Source organism: Heliangelus exortis, chromosome 17 (genome assembly GCF_036169615.1).
Source record: "Heliangelus exortis chromosome 17, bHelExo1.hap1, whole genome shotgun sequence".
NCBI lineage: Eukaryota > Metazoa > Chordata > Aves > Apodiformes > Trochilidae > Heliangelus > Heliangelus exortis.
Genome location: NC_092438.1, coordinates 7,270,771 through 7,288,440, shown reverse-complemented (window position 1 = coordinate 7,288,440; position 17,670 = coordinate 7,270,771). Strand labels below are relative to the sequence as shown.

General features: G+C 44.0%; 1 long non-coding RNA gene across 1 annotated transcript; it reads left to right on the top strand.

Moving 5' to 3' along the window:
* Positions 1-2,722: 2,722 nt before the first annotated feature.
* On the top strand, positions 2,723-17,069 carry LOC139804053 (uncharacterized). The gene is made up of 2 exons (XR_011729262.1): positions 2,723-4,186; positions 8,862-17,069. It is a non-coding gene; the product is annotated as an uncharacterized lncRNA (long non-coding RNA).
* The last annotated feature ends 601 nt before the right edge of the window (positions 17,070-17,670 follow it).

The window sequence follows — 17,670 nt, the reverse complement described above, 5'->3', positions numbered from 1 at the left end:
ATTTTTTATGCTCTGACAAACACAGAATCCAGGTACTGAAAGGAAGAATTAAAAAATAAAGGGCCATTTTTATCAGAATACCCAGCTGTCTGCCTTTTATTGAGTCAGAATTTCATGCATTTGGTATTCATGATGTTGCATTAATATTCCTCTGGTTTATCTCTAGTGGTTTTTGAAGGAGGGTTTTTGTCCCGTAAATAAAGCTTCTACTTCACTGACATCTCTGTGTGCACAAAAGCAGTGCCTGTACTTCATAGTCAGAGTAGTGAGGATGATCCTGTTATATCATAATTAAAATGGGTTTTGCAGCAGGTGAACACAGACAATAGTGGGAAAGATACTAATTTTTTAGACCGGTCCCTGAAGTTCTGTGATGTCTTCTTCATCTTGCAAGATCTACAGATGGGAAGAACTATTGAAGCATTACCATGTGAGACTGTTACTGAGACTGTAAATACAGAGGCTGTATTTATATTATGTATTGAATCATGGACATATTTATACCATCCTGATGCTTGGGATGGGCTGAAGCCATGTGGATTCTCTAGAATTAGGTCTGGGTGTCTTCGGATGCATCCTCCACCCAAGCTCTTTTTTACCCAGGGGAGGACCCAGGGCCATAGTGTTTATCTGGTGCCACTCGTGCCATTGCTGTCAGAGAGGCCTATGAGTTTGAGGTGCCCTACTCAGGTGGGGTGATCTGGGTCCTGGCTGTCCCCTGGGCAGGTAGCTGTGTGCTGGGTGGGTGCTTGTCCTCCCTTCCCATGGCTGCATTGCCCTCAGTGCAGCCCCAAGGACACCGCTCCGTGCAGACAGTCAGCTGTCTATTGCCTCCAAGATTAGATCCTGGGATTAGGTCTGTGACAGGCTGGCCATGCCATATAATTAAAATAGGCCTAGCAGAGCAGAGAGGCCATATCCAACCTACACACAGCTGAATAATTGGGGGTGTGGAAGGGGAGCTGTGCTTGCTGCCCGACCCACTGCAGCCAAAAGCAAATCTCTTCATGGCCATTGCAGGAGCACTTTGCACCTAAACCTCTCCAGTGCCTGGTTACATTCATTAATGCTTGCAATTCCCAGCCAGAGGTAACACTGCCTTTATCCCCGCTTCCAAAAGAAGAGAAAGGGTAAGTGATTTGCTCAAGGTTAGACAGGGAGTGGCTGGGAATGGTGCTGCAGTCTCCTGCCTTCAGAGGAATTTGCTGCAGTGACCCAAGCAAACAGCCCCTGCTGGTACGGAGCTGGAGCGTGGCATGGCATTTGCACTTTGTATCTGGGATGCTGTGTCTGGGAAGGGATTGCTAGTCCTGGCAAACTAACTTTTAGTTCTTCAGCGTGGGTGAACACTTGTCATCGTGCCAGGATGACACAAAGTCTAGAAATTATGATGGCAATTCAGGTCGTGGTATAACAGGGGAAAAATGCTGCCTCAGAAGTGTCCCTGTGTAGTGTCACTGCTAGGGATTATTTAAGCTGCAGGACATGGCCATGGCGAAGATCAGCTGATATGAATCATGCCTTGAAATAACACTTTCCTTCTTACATTGTGAAAATTGCAGAGGTATGGGAAGTGAGGGAAAATGGGATTTCCCTGGAGGTTAAAGATTTTCCTTTAATCAGCTTTCATAATGTTAATTAAATGTTTGGAACAATAGCTCAGTCCTGGGATCCGCCCGCTCTTGCATAACTATCTCACAATACCATTTTCACTTTCATGTTTATTTGCCAGCATGATTCAAAGCCAGAGCTGAGCAAGATTCCTGCACTGTCGAGCTACTTGGGTTTCAGGAAAACTCAACTCCCTCTCTTACCTCTCCTCAAGAGAGAAGACTCACACTCTCCCCTCCTGAGATGGAGCAGCCTCGAAGGAGCACAGAACTTTGTCATCATTAACCCATCTGCGAATGGGGCTAATAAAAACTCACTGGTGTTTTGAGACTGGGACATATAAATATATGCCCGCCCATACGGAAAAATGGATGTGTTTATAGAGCTAGGTGCATGGATAGATATTTCTGGGTAGATAAGGTATATTACAGTGCCATTTGTTCCCTGAATTATTCACTTCTGCAGTGCAGTTGCTATGTGCCCATGGGAGCCCTTGTTTCTGGTCCTTTGAGCAACAGGCTGAATATATCCCAAGCTTATAACACACAAATGGAGTGCTCAGAGGAAGAGAAATTTTGGGAGCTGGTTCACAGGCATGGGATGACATTGAGTCCCCCAGGGGCCTCACACCATGGGAGCGGGGCAGATTTCCACAGCCCAGGAGGTCCTCTTTGTGCCAGACTGGGATGTCTCTGCTGGTGGTCTGAGATGTGCTGGTATGTCCCAGAGCTGGTCTGGTGACGTGCTCAGAGCACCCACACAGGCACACAGAGCCACAGCCTGGCCACCTTTGATCTTCAAGTTAGAAAATACTTTTTTTTTTTTTTTTTTTTTTCCCCAAAAAGGTAAGGTATTGAAACTTACAAATGTCAGACACAATCAGAAAAAAAAAAAAAAAATTAAACCCCCCCAAAACTATTATATTTTAGGTCAAAGAGTTATCTTGCCCAAGATTTTTAAATATGCACAAAATGCAGTTTCTGCAGAAGGACCACTTATCAGCCACCTGAGGAACTGTCTGTTTGGAGCTGCTGCAACATTTTTTTGTTTTCATACAAAAATCGGTGAGTGCCAGGGCAGCTCTGGTTTCCCATTGTTCGGACAGTGGGTCTGGGTGCAGGAGGGCACCTGTATCCCTGCAGGCTCTTGCTTCCCTAGCAACAAGTTCACATCTTTGCAAAAGGTGTTTAACTGGGCTGAGCTGCTTGCCAGGCAGGCTCTACGTGGCAGCTTCCCTGTTGACACTGCTTTTGTCTGCTCAGAGGAGGTGCTCTGCAAACATTCGTGTTAGATGGTTTTTATGTTATTTATTTCTGATTCATTGCTTCTAAATTAGTAGCTCAGAGCCACGTACCTTTCATACAGGCAGGGTAGGGATTGCCCCCCTTCTCCCCACCTTTGGAAACTTTGACCTGCTAAGATCACAACCTGTAGGAAATCTTGGAGGCGAAGTCCCGGGTACTGGCAGCAGTAAAAGCCTGGAATAAATAGGTGTGTTTGAAAGATGTTTTAAGGGATCTTGGACTATCTGGCTCATTTTCCATATACCATGGGCAAGATTAATTTCAAGACTGATTTTTATAATGTGGACTTCCTTACTATAGGAATTGGCTATTTAATAAATACATATATATACACATTATTTTCTGTTTGGCAGTGCTGGACATGAGGAATCGAAACTTCCACTCCACACCCCTTTGATTAGCACAGGAGTGGCAGAAGGATTCTTTTCTCTCTTGGTCATTCTGGGCAACCTTTGAGCCAAGCTTTTCCACCCTGTTCCCATCATGAAGCCACAGGAGCCAGGCGAGTGAGCCCCCAGGCAGCTGGGAGCTGTCAGCTGCCTTCAGAGCCTCCGCCAGCCCTTTTCTAATAAACCTACAGCAAGGTGTCTAATGCACATGGTACCAGCCTGGTATCCCATATGGTTCCTGTCCCTGCAATGATGAAATTTTTTTTAAAATTGGGGTGCAAAAGAAAAAGCTCATTTCTTGAACTTTTAAGTTGCTTTATGGAACAGTCAAGGGTACTGTACTGGTCTTGGGTCTTTTCAGACATGTCTTTAACCAGGAGCTGCTGGCTCTATGTTTTTCTATCCTTTCACATGAGTGGGGTGGCAAAGCCCTGAAAGCTGAACTGCTGCCTCCTGGATCCTCTGCAGATGGCAAAGGACATTGACAGTTTACACACAAGAGAAAGGCAGGATCTCATCTGTGTATTTTGGGCTGAGACAAATGAAAATTTTGTTGTCAATCTGGCGTGGCATCACCTTTCCAATTCTCTTTTGTTTTCCTTCCCCATGAATCATCTCTCCATTTCACTTCTCTTTTGTTTGTTCCATAATTGCTGGCTTAACCTGGAGGCACGAGGTTTCCTTGTGGAAACATCACCACCCTGTCAGTCAGCAAAGGAGAGGTGGTACAGCTGGTACAGTCCTTCCTCCCTCTCAGGAGTGAATGAATCATCCCTTGAATATGCAATATCATCCAGGACAGGAGCCAGGATCCTCAACAGGCACATGAATTCCATCATCTCTGGAAAAATTATTTCCACATTTTGGGCAGACTAAGAGAGAGTAAGTAAATAAGCAAGCTGTGGCATTTGCAATCTCTGTGGTTTTATTTAATGCGACTGCCTGTGCCGTAAATGCTTATGTGGGTATTAAAAATACAAAGAGAAAAGGATATATCCTTGATCTGATACTGCCCAAGGCAGCTTCACAGTATGGCCCATTTAATGCCATTGAGCAGCTCATTGCACAATTAAGAACCCACCAGAAACAGTAACTGCCTTCTTTCTTCCTAAACATGCACCCAAACCGGTGCATCCCAAACCCTTCCTCGCTGCTGGCCTCTGTGTTTTCCCTTTGGAACAGTGTCAGTGCTGTCTCCTTGTCCTGCCTGGAGATGTTCCACACCACCCTCCCACAGGAGCAGCACAAGGCACAGCTCCTTCCCTCAGCCTGGTTCTCCTTCAAAAGTGTTTCCTCTCCAAGGAAAAGGCCAGTTTCCCATGGTTGCTCCTGGAGTGGGGAATCAGGGAAGATTGACTGAGCAATCAGGTACCCCATGATATATAATTTTATAATATAAGACAGGGGATAATGGACACTCCCCAGGAGTTGCTCCTGGGGAGATTCCAGTTGGACACAAGAAGTGAATTTTTCACCATGAAGAGTCAGACATTGGAATGGTTTCCTAGAGGAAGTGGTGGATTCCCCCACTTTGGACAGTTTTAAGTCTCAGCTCAACAGGGTGCTGAGACATCTGATATAAACTATAGTATTAGAGGGGTTGGACCAGATCATCCATGAGCTCCCTTCCAACCTGTCATTCTGTGATTCTGTAACATCAACTGCTTTTCCTGAGCTCTCATAAGCTGGGCTCATGAATTAAATAAAACTGCCCCTGAATGAATATACAATTCGATTTCACTGTTTTATGTGTTAAAAACTAAATGGGAGTGGAACAGTGATCTGACTGAGCTGAGAAATACTGGTCAGGAGGGCCACCATAGTGTTTTCTCTACCCTGCTATTAATACCAATACCTAAGACTTTTTCTGCTTTGTGTTCATGCCAAGGTTAAAGCTATGTATTAACCTTCATCAGTCCTTCTGACTATAATGGTGAAAGAGAAATACCATCAAAATTATCTTCCTATATGTTTAAAACACTGGCACTTTTCCAGGCAGTATTTATGCCCCTGTTCATGCCACAGACACTGGTGACCCTGGAATACTTTTATTTACAACAGCATAAGCATCATTTCCATGGCAACATGCTTTTCAAACTGCAGATTGAGGATTGCAATTTCCTAAGCAATAGGAAAAGCGATGGTGGATTTTATTTTCCTAATCAGCTAGCAGCAACTTTCATGTGCAGAACGATCAGCCACGACAAATAATTTAAAAGCTACATTATAGTCTAGGCAATTTTAAAGCTCAGCATGGTTAGCTTAAAAATAAAAAGTGTTAGATCCAGTTGTTTATTGGAAATTAAGATCGTGCAATATTATCCTCACTGCTGCTCTAGTTGGTTTCAAGTTGCTCTGCGATGCAGCCTAATGAGGAGCAGAGCAGTTTGCTTCACCAGAACCACACATTTTTTACAGTGAGACAACTACATAGTTATAATCCTAAATGGTTTTAGACAATATTTTCCCATATTGGAGGAGAGGATAAAGCCTGTTTGAAATCTGCCTGAGCTATCAGCAATGGAATGTTCTTAACAGGTACGTTGGTTAGCACCTCGTGAAATTGCACTTGGTGCTTTCTGCCTTCAGAGAGCACCAGGATGGAGCTGATCCCCAAAACATCAAATTTCCCTCCTCAAAATCAGGTTTTGAAGTGTTGTGACTCCACAAATAGGGAAGCTGAAGGGCAGAAAGATTCAATGATGTGTCTGAGGTTGCCCTAGCTGACAGTCAGAGGTGCTCCCTGGAGTCTGAGGGCACCACCCTGCCTGCCATGACACATTTATCAGAGTTCTGTGTCTGAAGGCTCAAGATGTCCCCTGCTCTGCCAGCTCAGTGCCCACCACTGCTGGGACCACTGCTCCTCACTGCAGGACAGCACTTCTCACAGATGCTCTTCTCACCATCTGTCGCTGGCAGAAAATTTGCATTAAATATACCACTTAAAAGAATTAACTAAAAAAACAACCTGAGGATTTTCTCCTTGAGAGCAATGAAATCTCCCTTCAGATCCAGGCAGGATTTTCTGCTCACCTGGCCAAGCCCAGGAAACTGCTACGTACTCAAATGGGAGGGTTAACAGAACTGACACAAACCTCTCTGAGTGAGCAGTTACTCATGTCTCTGATTTCCAAGTTAGACCTTAATGGTGAGGGTGTCACTATAGAATTATCAGAGATAAATTATCTAAATCAAGCAAGAAATTATTTCAAAGAAAATAAAACTTGCTGTTATCCCCCCCTAGAATTATTTGGGGTGACAAGTAAAGAAATATTATACTACATTGTGTAATGGCAGAGGTACATTCCTACTTGATAAAAGCCATGTTCATGTTGTTTAGGACATCAAATATTTTTGGGGGGCAAAACTTGCACCGGCTGTGAAAGCATTAGGACAGCAGAGGGGGTCCAGGTTGAGGGAGTTCTGACATCTGGCGAGGTACAGCTTGTTATAAACTGTCCTGGGGGAAGCTGAGTAAGCACTGCTTTTAAACACCAGGTTTTTCATACCAGGGACTGGTTTATTTAGCATTGTGGGGCTGTCAGATACTGGACCAAGCCTGCCACGGAGGTCAACGTCAAAAGTTTGTAGGACATCAAGAACTACAAGAAACCCTTGACTAAAGCCACCGCATACTGCTGTGTGAGGCCAGCTGCAGCATGCCAGCCTCCTCCTCCCTTTGAAGGTGGTTGTCAGGCTTGATTTGGAGTCTGAGCACCTGGGTTAGGAAATGAGGGAACCACTAAATATGTTCTGCCCTAGGGAAAGTGCTCACCCTCACGTTGGCTGGTGATGGAAGAGGAGGACGGATTTCCAGTGTGCTCTTATGGTTTCAGACTTGAACTTGGAACTGTTTGTTTTTGCTACGCCACCCCTTCCTCCCGAGTTAATAGTCAACTTTGAAACCCAGCTTTATGCTCCATGTGCTTGATTTACATTTCAAATGCAGGGCCAGCAGGGCAGGCTGTCTAAATCACTTGTCAGCACAAGGGACGGAGGTGACACAGTGGGAGGAAAAAGTGAGATGCAGCTGTGGCCCGGTATAAACGCTCCAGCATCGGGGCAGAGCTGTTACCAGGAGAGTGCCTGGCAAGTGACAACTGCTCACCTTGCTCAAAGGTTGAGGTCTAACCCAGGCATCACCCAGGGACCAGCTTGTCTCTTTGATTTCTACTTGATTCCTCCAACTGTACAACCCTGCATCCTGTTTTCCTTACCCTCTGCAGCTGTACGTGGAGGTGAGGGCTTGAAAAGACCTAGGGAGAGGAGTTTCTTTTGAAACCAGAAATAGCCTGTCATGATTTTATTATTTCTTTTTGGTCAGCACATTGCAATCTTAAATTTATCACCAGTCTATAGCTGAGCTGACATACAGGAAACCCATCTGATCGCCAGTCGGAGGGCACAGGGCAGAGTGAGTTCAGTGGCCACTCTTCAAAACCGTCTGGCTGGAAATATCATTTTCAGCTGCTCTTTGATGAGGTAACATCAAGGAGAAAAGCAACTGCACACACCACACACGGGCCAATGCCAAATAGTTTTGCAAAGCCAGTCAACACTGCATTGAGGAGAGGGGAAGCGTTTGCAAAACTGGTAAAAAATGAATTAGATGTGTTTCAAAGCAATTATGTTCCAGGCTGTTTACTGTGAATGACACAAATATGACTGGCCCATCCTTAGAGACCTTCATGAGGCTGACCTGCTGGATGTGATGAGGTCTAATCCTGCCCTCACTGATGCTGCCAGGAGCTGTGTGTGTGTGCACGTTCTGACAGCTCACGAGCAGAGTCTTGCTGGCTGCCCTGTGCTGCCCTGCTGCGTTGGTACAACGGGACAACCACTTCCTTTCATCCTTCTAAATTAAACAAGGGATCCTCAGGCTGGAGAGGGAGCAAACCCTGGTGCAGATGAAAGGTGGGGGAATCAACATGGACCCACAAGCCCAGCACCATCAGAGGCCATGGAGAGGAACATCGTGCCTCGCCAGCAAGCCCACAGCTGCCACAATTTTCCAAGATTTTACTGGAAATATCTACGGCTGCTTCTTGTGAGCATGTTAAAAACTACCTGCCAGGCTCAGCTGACGTAAATCCCTATAAATTTGTTCACCAGCCTTATTCCTGGAGAACTGCTGCTTAATGCTCTGTCTCTTCATAGCTGCAATTTCTCTCAGTTTATTTTAACAGTGGTGCCTTGCTCTCCATTTCACCACACACGTCCTCTATATTGCTGCAAGGGCACTGATGAACATGAGCTGTATTACCAGAAATCACATTCCTGTTCCTGTTCCTCGGCTCATTTCTCCCTCATTTCCCATTACCTTCCTATTTTAAGACAGCATTCATGGCATACCTGTCAGCCAGATCCACTCAAATATTTATCCAGTAATTTAATCAGTAAATTTCATGGCAGGTTGCTAACTACATTGATAATTTTCTCCTCATTCACACAGCTTGTGTTGTGATGTTTTAAGAAAGCCAGAAGGCTGCAGGTTCATGGGGATGTATGAACTCCACAAAGTCTATAAACTGTCAATAATTTTTCTTTTCTCTTGCAGCCTTGAGGTGCCTCAGCTCTGCACTGCCCTGAAGGGGACAGGGAAAATGCCAGAGATTGCCAACACTTGGGCATCAATGTGACCCTGTTTCTGTCTCAGCTGTGGGCCAACTTCCAGCACATGCCTAGGGAAAAACAAACAGAAGAGGGGCAGAGTCCACTGAAACAGAGAGTGAGGGGTTTTATCTTTAAATGTTCTCCCTTTTCCCCCTCTCCTAATCCCCAACCTCAGGAGAGAGAAACTACAGTCTTTCACAGACTGTTCCCCCCAGAGCAAACTCCTTCCTAAGCCAATCCCAGCTGGCATCCTAGAACAACTTCAGGAGATACACCAAGCCTCCAGATGCTCACCATGATGCCAGACTAGAGCACTCCCAGCCAGACTGAGCTCCCCAGAGACAGGCACTGAGGCTGAGCCCCTCCAAAGCACCCCCTGTGTGCCCCAGGGCTTGGGGGTTTGGCCACTCAGCCCTTTCTTCACCTCGAAATGGGGCCTCAAAGAAAGGGAGGAGTGAGAAGTGGCACCTTTTATAGTGTGAGTAACAGCTCAGCAATATGTTCCCCTGGGGCAAGGTATGCTCCACACTCTGTGATTTCAAAAGAAGTTTAAGAAGTGAAAAAAAAAAAAAAAAAAAAAAAAAGGAATGAGGAACTAACTCAACACACCCTGTAGGTAGGTTCTGGCTTCCCTGAAGAGAACGATAGTGTAAACCTCCAAAATGTATCTGTTTAATGTGTTATAAACAACTTCTCCTTTTTCTTCTTCCCCCTCCTCAACCTGAAAGCATTGCTTCTTTACCAGATAGTGCTCTGCCTTGACAGGATGGGAGAGATGTTGTATATGTAGAGATATCCATTTCCATTAATAGGTATTAAGGACAGAGATAGTAATGATAACTCACCCTGTTGCATCATGTGCCCAGTCTCCAGGAATCCTGTTACTTAATGTTTGAAACATCCTTTGGAGGTAGATGGATATAGTCACCCCCCACTCATTCCTGGCTCTGGAAGGGGCTTGGAGATGTGTGTACCACAAATCTGGCTTTGGCCACAGCCATCCTGCACTCAGCATCTGTGTGCTTAAGGGCTTTGCTGGATGGGCTGAGCTGGTGTGCTTGATATCTTGCAGGATAGGGTAGGAAGGCGGAGAGAGATTAAGGATTTTATCATGTTCCCAGGAAAGCTCAGTACAGGCTTTCATTGATTTCTGTGGAAGAGAAGCTGTCCCTAAATAGTTTCCACAGCTGGGAAAGAAGCCCAGGACATCCTAGTGCCCTGTCCTTTCCCCTAACCATTAGGCTACACTTCTCCTTGTAGAAAAATGGGATGTGGGTGAATTTATACTCTCGTACAACCACGCAAGTTGCTCCAAAAAGAAGCAATTTTCGCATGGAAAAACTATTAAAATCTGAATTAATTGCATAATAATAGAACTAATCCTGCATCAAACCCTGCAGAAAGGCTGCATTAAGTGTAAGGGTAAGGCTGGAGACAGTACTTTGCAGAAAACCTTGGCAGTTCTACCAAAACAGCAGATAAGTGGAGACTGATACAACCTTGTCAGAGGTGTATATATTTTTTTCCCTCTGTAGTCCCCATACTTAGCTGAAATTCCATAATTGATTGCATTATACTTTGGTCTATTTCCTGAAGAAGTGGCATGAGCTGTATTAGGCTATAACTTCAAATTTAGTGAAATTCAGAGCATTTTCAGTATGCTGGTAACCTCTAACAGTTCTTGTTAACTGCTGTAGTAATATTGTCTTTACTGCTCAAACAGCATTAACTGATTTATCCATGCTAGGAATATGAAAGAAATTCTAGTCTGGAACATCTTTTCTTTAGACTTTGGTAGAGGCAGTCAGACTAGGTAGCTCAGCATGCCCTGGTTTCTCAAAGCTCTCTGAAAAAATTATAATAATAATTGCAGTATATTAGTTAATCCTCAGGGAGAGCTCCATTTTCCATGCATGTAACCTTTACTGCTTTGGGATGCAAGCTATTTGTTTTGGCAGCCTGAAAGAGCCCATAACTTCACCATGATAACCATTTTTAGTTTGGCCTGTAGATATTTTTTTTTTTTCCTTTTTCAAATCCATCTGTCCTGAGAAGTTAAATTCCTGATTTTATCTTGCACCACCCACCCTCTTCTCTTACAAAGGGGACCTCAGAACAATCCCTCATCCTCTTGCCTTGCACTCTGTTTTTCCCTTGCTTCATTCTCAGACAGATTCATGTTTCTGTTTCATTATGTCTGTTTTAAATGCTTCTGTCCCTGAAATTTCGGGACTCTGAGGAAGGAAGGTTCCGTATTTATTACCTTGCAATAACATCTGAAATACTTCTGTTGAATTTACAGATTGTAAGAACAAGAAATACAATCCAGAAATCATTTTCCTGCCTGCCTGCTCTGACTATCATGTGTAGGATTTGGGTTTTTAGTTATTACATCACTACTGGGAAGAGAGATTCTGTTCTTTGGACTTAACAAAGCTGCTGCTGATGGGTGCACGCATGAGAAAAGAAACCAGCTCTTCCACCACATCTTTTCCTATTGCTTTCAGAGGAGAAAATGACAGAAACATCCCTGCAATAAAAATCATTCAGTCTAGCTGGCAGTGGTTTGCCATTCAGTGGATTCATTCAAGCTTTTTTCATGGGTGATTCTTTTTTCAGATGTCCAGCATCCAAATATAGCAGATGTGGTTGTCTTCTGTCTTTGGAAAGAGAACAAGGACAGTGGGACAGACACAGAGTGTGTGCAAAGTGCAGCATGAGACCTGAGGGTCTGATGAGAGCCCACAGTTGATTTGGATCCTCACAACATCCTGGAAGCAGCTGTAGGGAGGCTTTAATTAAATTACAGCAGGCCACGGGGCTACTTGATGTTGCCTCAGGACAAAGTTCAGGCCAGAATCTCTGTCTGCCTTGTTCCTTTGGAGTGTGTCTCCTATGAACTACAGGGTTTTTGCACTGCATGTTCTCAGCCCATGTGCAATTGGACCTGAGCAAAGAATTGTTTTAGGAGTGCTGGGAAAGTGGCAGAGATTTGAGAGACACTGGAAAAAAAATGCCTCTAGTAAAAATCTGTATTTCTTCAGTAATTTAGATGTAAGAACAAAATTATGTTGAGTGTTTCTTGCTTCCCACGGAGTGAGAAGCTGTTCCTTCAAGTTCATCCCGAATCATCTGTGTGACTAATTCCTTCTTGGAGTTAGCAGGGACAGACACGTCGGTCTGTTACTCAGAGAGTTAGCAGGGATTATTTGGTTTATCACACTCAGCTTTCCTACACTCCAGAGCCACACTCACTCCCAGCCAGATGTTCAGAGGTGGGACTGGTGTCTGTGCCAGGCTTTGCCAGTCCCTCTGTGTTGCTGCTGACAAATACCTGCAAAAATACTTTTTATCTGCTTGGTTTGTCACAGAGGCCGACTGAAACAATCTCATAGGCTGGATTCAGCTACTTGGACTCTGCCTTGGCCACCTGTGCAGGGTAGTCAGGGACCTTTCTGGTTTCTGAACCTCTGTCTCCTTGAGGGTCTCGTGGAACTGCCCTCTCTCTGACAATCAATGTTCTTCAGTAACTCCTCTGCTGCTGGGGAACTGATTCTTCAGTAACATTAATGGGTTTAGTCCCATGATTAGGAGCACATGAATGTTCAAATAATGGTAATATTTTAGTATTAAGATATTTCATATTCTCATGTCAAAATACAGACATTAATGAATTGCTGTTAATTTCCAGCTTAACTAGCATCAGGTTTCTTTGGTTATGGGATTTGCTCAGTTGAAAAATCTACTACAAATAGACTTACAGGATCAAATTTTTTTTTTTTTTTTTGCTAATTACTATTGTTTAACATCTCCCTGTCTCCAGGAACTGCTGGACCCATGTCTCCTAGCCATAGCTGGAAGGTGTCCTGTGTCATTTGAGGGAGGGTTGCTGGGTGAGTACAAACACACCACAGGCAGCTCTTCCCTGCCTGTGATGGGAATGGTTTCCACCACATGCACAATGGCAAAGTGGCAATTAGCCCAGGGAAAATTGGTAAAAACACTCGATCCTTGTCCTGACCACAGGCACATGTAGCTCTGGCTATGACCAGCAGCTGATTTCTACCCAGGGAGCAGCTGGACCTGGGGCTTGCCTCGGTTTCCTGCCACCTGCGTTACCCCTCTGCTCCTCCCCTGACTGTTTCTTTTCTCTTAGGGAAAAGTAAATCCTCACCCCAATATTTAGAAATGACCCTGTTCTTATTTAAATCTGTCGTTTCCTATCCCCATGGTTACTCCTAGTTCAGCACTGTCAGGAATTTGCCTCCTTGATGATGTCTAGGAAATGTCTGTTTAAGCCTGCTCTGCTAACTGAGTGACATAACCTAAGCTCTCAGAGATCTGTTTCCTCACACACAGGTGTAACTCCTCTGGATGTTTGCAGTTCTGCTGCTAAACTGTATCCCATTTTTTCTGGTTATCTAGAAATCCTCCCTTCCCCTCCAGCTCAGTCCACCTTTCATCCCAGCCATCTGGAAGGCTGCTGTTAGGCAATGCTATCTTCGTCTAATTTGTAAGAAATAATTGATTTATTACTGCTACATACCTTTCCTGATTTTTCTGGGCATGGCCAAAATAACAGGCTCTTCTAGTCTGAAAGAGCTTCATATAAATTGCATTCACAGACACCATATCTCAGTGATAAGGAGACCTGAGCTCAAAGGAAGCCGCATCATATCTGAACTCTCTGGAGTTTTGCAGGGTTTATTTTAATAATATCCTGACTTTAGCATATACAATCCATGGTATTTGCCAAGCTTAAAACAAGGGCCACAGGAGGATCCTGTCGTACGTTTTGCAACCGGTTCTCACATCAACAGAGAGCTGATCCTGCATGGAATTCATTCCACATTTTATTCATTATCTGAATGAGTTATCAAGGCAGCTCTCTGCCTGGCTGGAGGTACCAACATAGTGCAGACAGATTTTTTCCCACAGAACTCTCCGAAGTGATACTGTCAGCATAGCTATATTTATTGGGCTCTAGCCATGCAGTCAGTCTCTCAGTGCAGAAGAAATAGTTTACAATCTCTGAAACCCTACACCCCTCTCTGCCACGGAGCAGGAAAAAGTAACATCTACCATCATTCCTTTTGCCTGTCGCTGGATCCAGGGGGAAGGGAAAGCTGATCAGACAATGAGGACATTGAAAACAATATTCGAAGAGGCAGCACAAGGCAAAAAAAAAAAAAAGAAAAAGAAAAGCCAGTAGTCAACATCTGCAAGCAATCTTTAACCACAGCTAGAGACTGCCTCTAAATTCACACTCATGCCCTACTTACCTATGCTTTAGGCTTAGTACTAATTTAAAATAACCTGTGATCTTCTTTACATCATTGTTATTGCTGAGGGAAGAGTTAGGACAATGACTGGTGCAGGCAAAGAAGTTTCCCCCAAGGTAAATGCCATTAGGCAGAAAATAACTGACATTTTGAGTAGATAACATAGGGCAGCTTTATGTGCCCTCTGAGGTTTTTGTGACGTCCCCCTGCAGCATGCCTGAAAGAGCTTTCTGCCACACACGTTAAGGGAAAGGTCATCTGTCCTAAAGTGATTTCTACGAAATAAAATCGCCTGTTCTCCACTTTAAAAAAATCCACAAACTAATTCATGACTGTGGCAGAGAAATGTCATTTCATGCCGATCAGAGGACTGAGGGAAGTGGCAGGGTAATGGTGTGACTTTCACTGCCCATCTGAAATAAAAGCCCCAAGAGGTGTGGAAGAGGGGTGGGTGAGTGATGACCTGGGGCTGGGGTACAAGTCTGCTCCATCCTACACATGGCATGAGGACCATGGGGGGAAAACAGTCATTTTAGTGTGGTTTGGAGGGATTTAGCACTGCAACAATGACACTGGTGAAAAATAAAATGATCAGGTGACACAACACAACATGGGTAGTGCAACAAGAGGGATGGAGAGTGCCTTATCTGGGAAGAAGCAGCTCATCATGACTGCAAGTCAGTCATGGCAGGATGAAGGCCAGGAGCTTATATGAGAGAGCTTCCATCTCTGTAAGTCCAAAAACCTATTTCCAGTGTTTAATCATTAGATGTGATACTGAGTTGGGAAGTCTTGAAATGCAAATGTTTAAAGACTACCTTAAAGCTCAAAGCTTTAGAATCAGTGTTCATTACCTCTGACCATGCTGTATGTGGTATCTATGTAAGTCCCCCTTTAAAAGTCACAAACTCCCCAAACTTTCATTGCCCAGCTTGAGATTTGCTCCTCTATAAGGCACAGGTATAAAGTTAAGTGCTTGTGTGACACAGTTCAATTCTTGATTCTTCAGTTAGACTGGAAAAAATCCAGAGTCTTCTTGCCCACTGTGTCCTCCTCCTCCCCCCTTTATGAAAAAAATACCAAATGTGCAGGTTATAAATAACGCAAGTTATCTAACATTTCACCATATAAGGAATGAGCAGAACTGGAAATGCTGATTTCTTTTTTGCCTTTAGCATTCAAATTAAATGGACACTCTAGCAAGAGTCCCAGCAAAACCGGTTTATCTGTAATTCTGGTGTTCTTGTGGGCTTTATCTGTCCTTTTGCTGGTACTTCAACAGCCAAGAATCAGAAGTGTGACTGTATTGCTATAACATATCAGTCTCTGAACTATTTGAAAACAAGGGTAACAGGGCTCCTCCACTCTTGTGTCCTGTGTAAGGGTAGGGAGCATATAGGAAGCTTGTGGAACATGTATCTGCTCACCAAAGACTATCATGAGCTGAGTAACTCCATCTTTATCACTGCCTTTAGCCAGGGGACAGATATTTTGAGGGCAAGCACAGGCTGTTGGATCTGTTGTCATATAGATTAATCTTGGGGTAAGGATTGAAGCTAATCTAGGGCTGAAATTGTACCTAAAAGTACCTGACTAGTTTGCCCCAGTTTTTTCCTAGTTAAATAATGGATATCCCCCCAGGCCCCTTTTCTCTGTGACCATCAGCTGATTCAGTTCTGGCAAGCAGTCCCCTTCCCTCTGTGCTTCTCTGAGAATTAACTGGCCTCCAGTTAATTCATATGGAATTAAAGAAGAGGATGAAGATGAAGCTGTTCTGAGCCTCTCTCTATCTCATGCAGGGCGATACCCACTACTGAGAAGCAGTTTTGTATCCCCTGGTAACACCAGGCTCATGAAACATTCCACGAATAAAGGCTCTAGCTACCTGGTTATTAACAGCCCAGCACTCACTTCCAGTTATCTCTTACCCTGTTTGCTCACAGCCAAGTATGAAAACAGATCTGCAAGTAACTGGAAATAATGGAAAAATTCACTGATTTTGGAAGCAAAGTGAGTTAAAGCAGTGAACTGCAGTACATGTTCTTTATGCATGTACAGCAGCATAAGGAAACTGTGGGAAGCTAATTTGCAAGCCTGTTTATTGAATACCTGGAACAACTCCCATTTCCCATTTAAATTAGCTACAGGAAGCCAAGTGTCTAATTTGCTTCTACCTGCTTGCTCCACTCATTTGTGCTCTTACCCTCATGCATTTCAGTAGACTGCCTCTCCTGGCATTTCAGATGTTTATTGCTGTATCTATAGTCTGTAGTAACCTCTCCAGGGAAAAATAGCTGCAGACTGGCTGGCTTAGTACTGCTCTGCACTTCATGGGCACAAACAGCTATTTGGAGTTCAGGAAAGCAGCAGGTCAGGTTTCTAATGTCCAACAAATCCCTGGGCCAAACCCAGTATGCAGCTCTTGCAAAAGCAGAGACTTTGAGCAACAGCCTCCTTTTTGTGGTCAGTGCTAAACCTCTTCTGCACTCAGTGTTAAAGCAAACGACACCTAAGCAGTGTAATAGTAATATTAAAAATAATTCCTTCCAGACACTACAGCATCTCAAAGCTTCTTTCCAACCTCATCTGCTCAGGGCTAGCCCAAGCTCTGAAGAAAGTCTCCTGTGTCACCATTTTTGTCTTCTCCTTGGAAAAGGAGAGGACGTGGCTTTGGATGTGAGAATTGCTCATGGAAAATGTCCTGGGTTTAATCCCTGCACTCTGGGCTCCAGAGCCTGTGAGCTTGAAAGCTCAGCTGTGTCTCTAACCAATTATGGGCCATGTTACCATTGCTGCTTCCTCTTCCAGAGGTAGGTTTCTCAATGGAAAAATTGTGAGAACTGTCAATAAATAATGACAATTTTGAGAGAGCTGGGCCAAGGTTTCTTCTTGCCGGCGGACATGGTTCTATACTGGTTCTTCATCATCTGTGGCCTTTACTTACCAAAAAATCAACTTGGAATATGCTGCTAATGTAGGCAGTGAAGGGTACAAACCTCTTGATTAGCAATAGAAAACTCAGGAGTAAGATTTGTAGTGACACAAAGCACATGGAGCAATATTTTAAAATCCTCCTCCAACCACTGCTGGTAAGATACCTCCAGCATCCAGCCTGCCCCTCTGATTAGAGGCTGACTTTTCAACAGAACAATAAATGCCAACTCACCCCCATACATATTCTGCATTTGTTTGTTTGCTAATGACAGAAGAAAATTCCTAAATTCTTTTCTCTCCTCACCCTCCAGAGAGTTCAGGTTTTACCCCTGAATTTTTACATGATCTGTTTCATGCTAATTAACTAGAAAGCAAGTAAGAGCTATCTTTTATGGAGTCCTTAAGCCCAAAGGTCTTATTTTACATTTCAGTACAAGACTGAAGGAAATTGAAAACATTATGTCTTAGAGAACAGAGATATAAAAACACTGGGAAATATTCATGTAAGCACAGCACACAGAAATATCCTTCATTTAT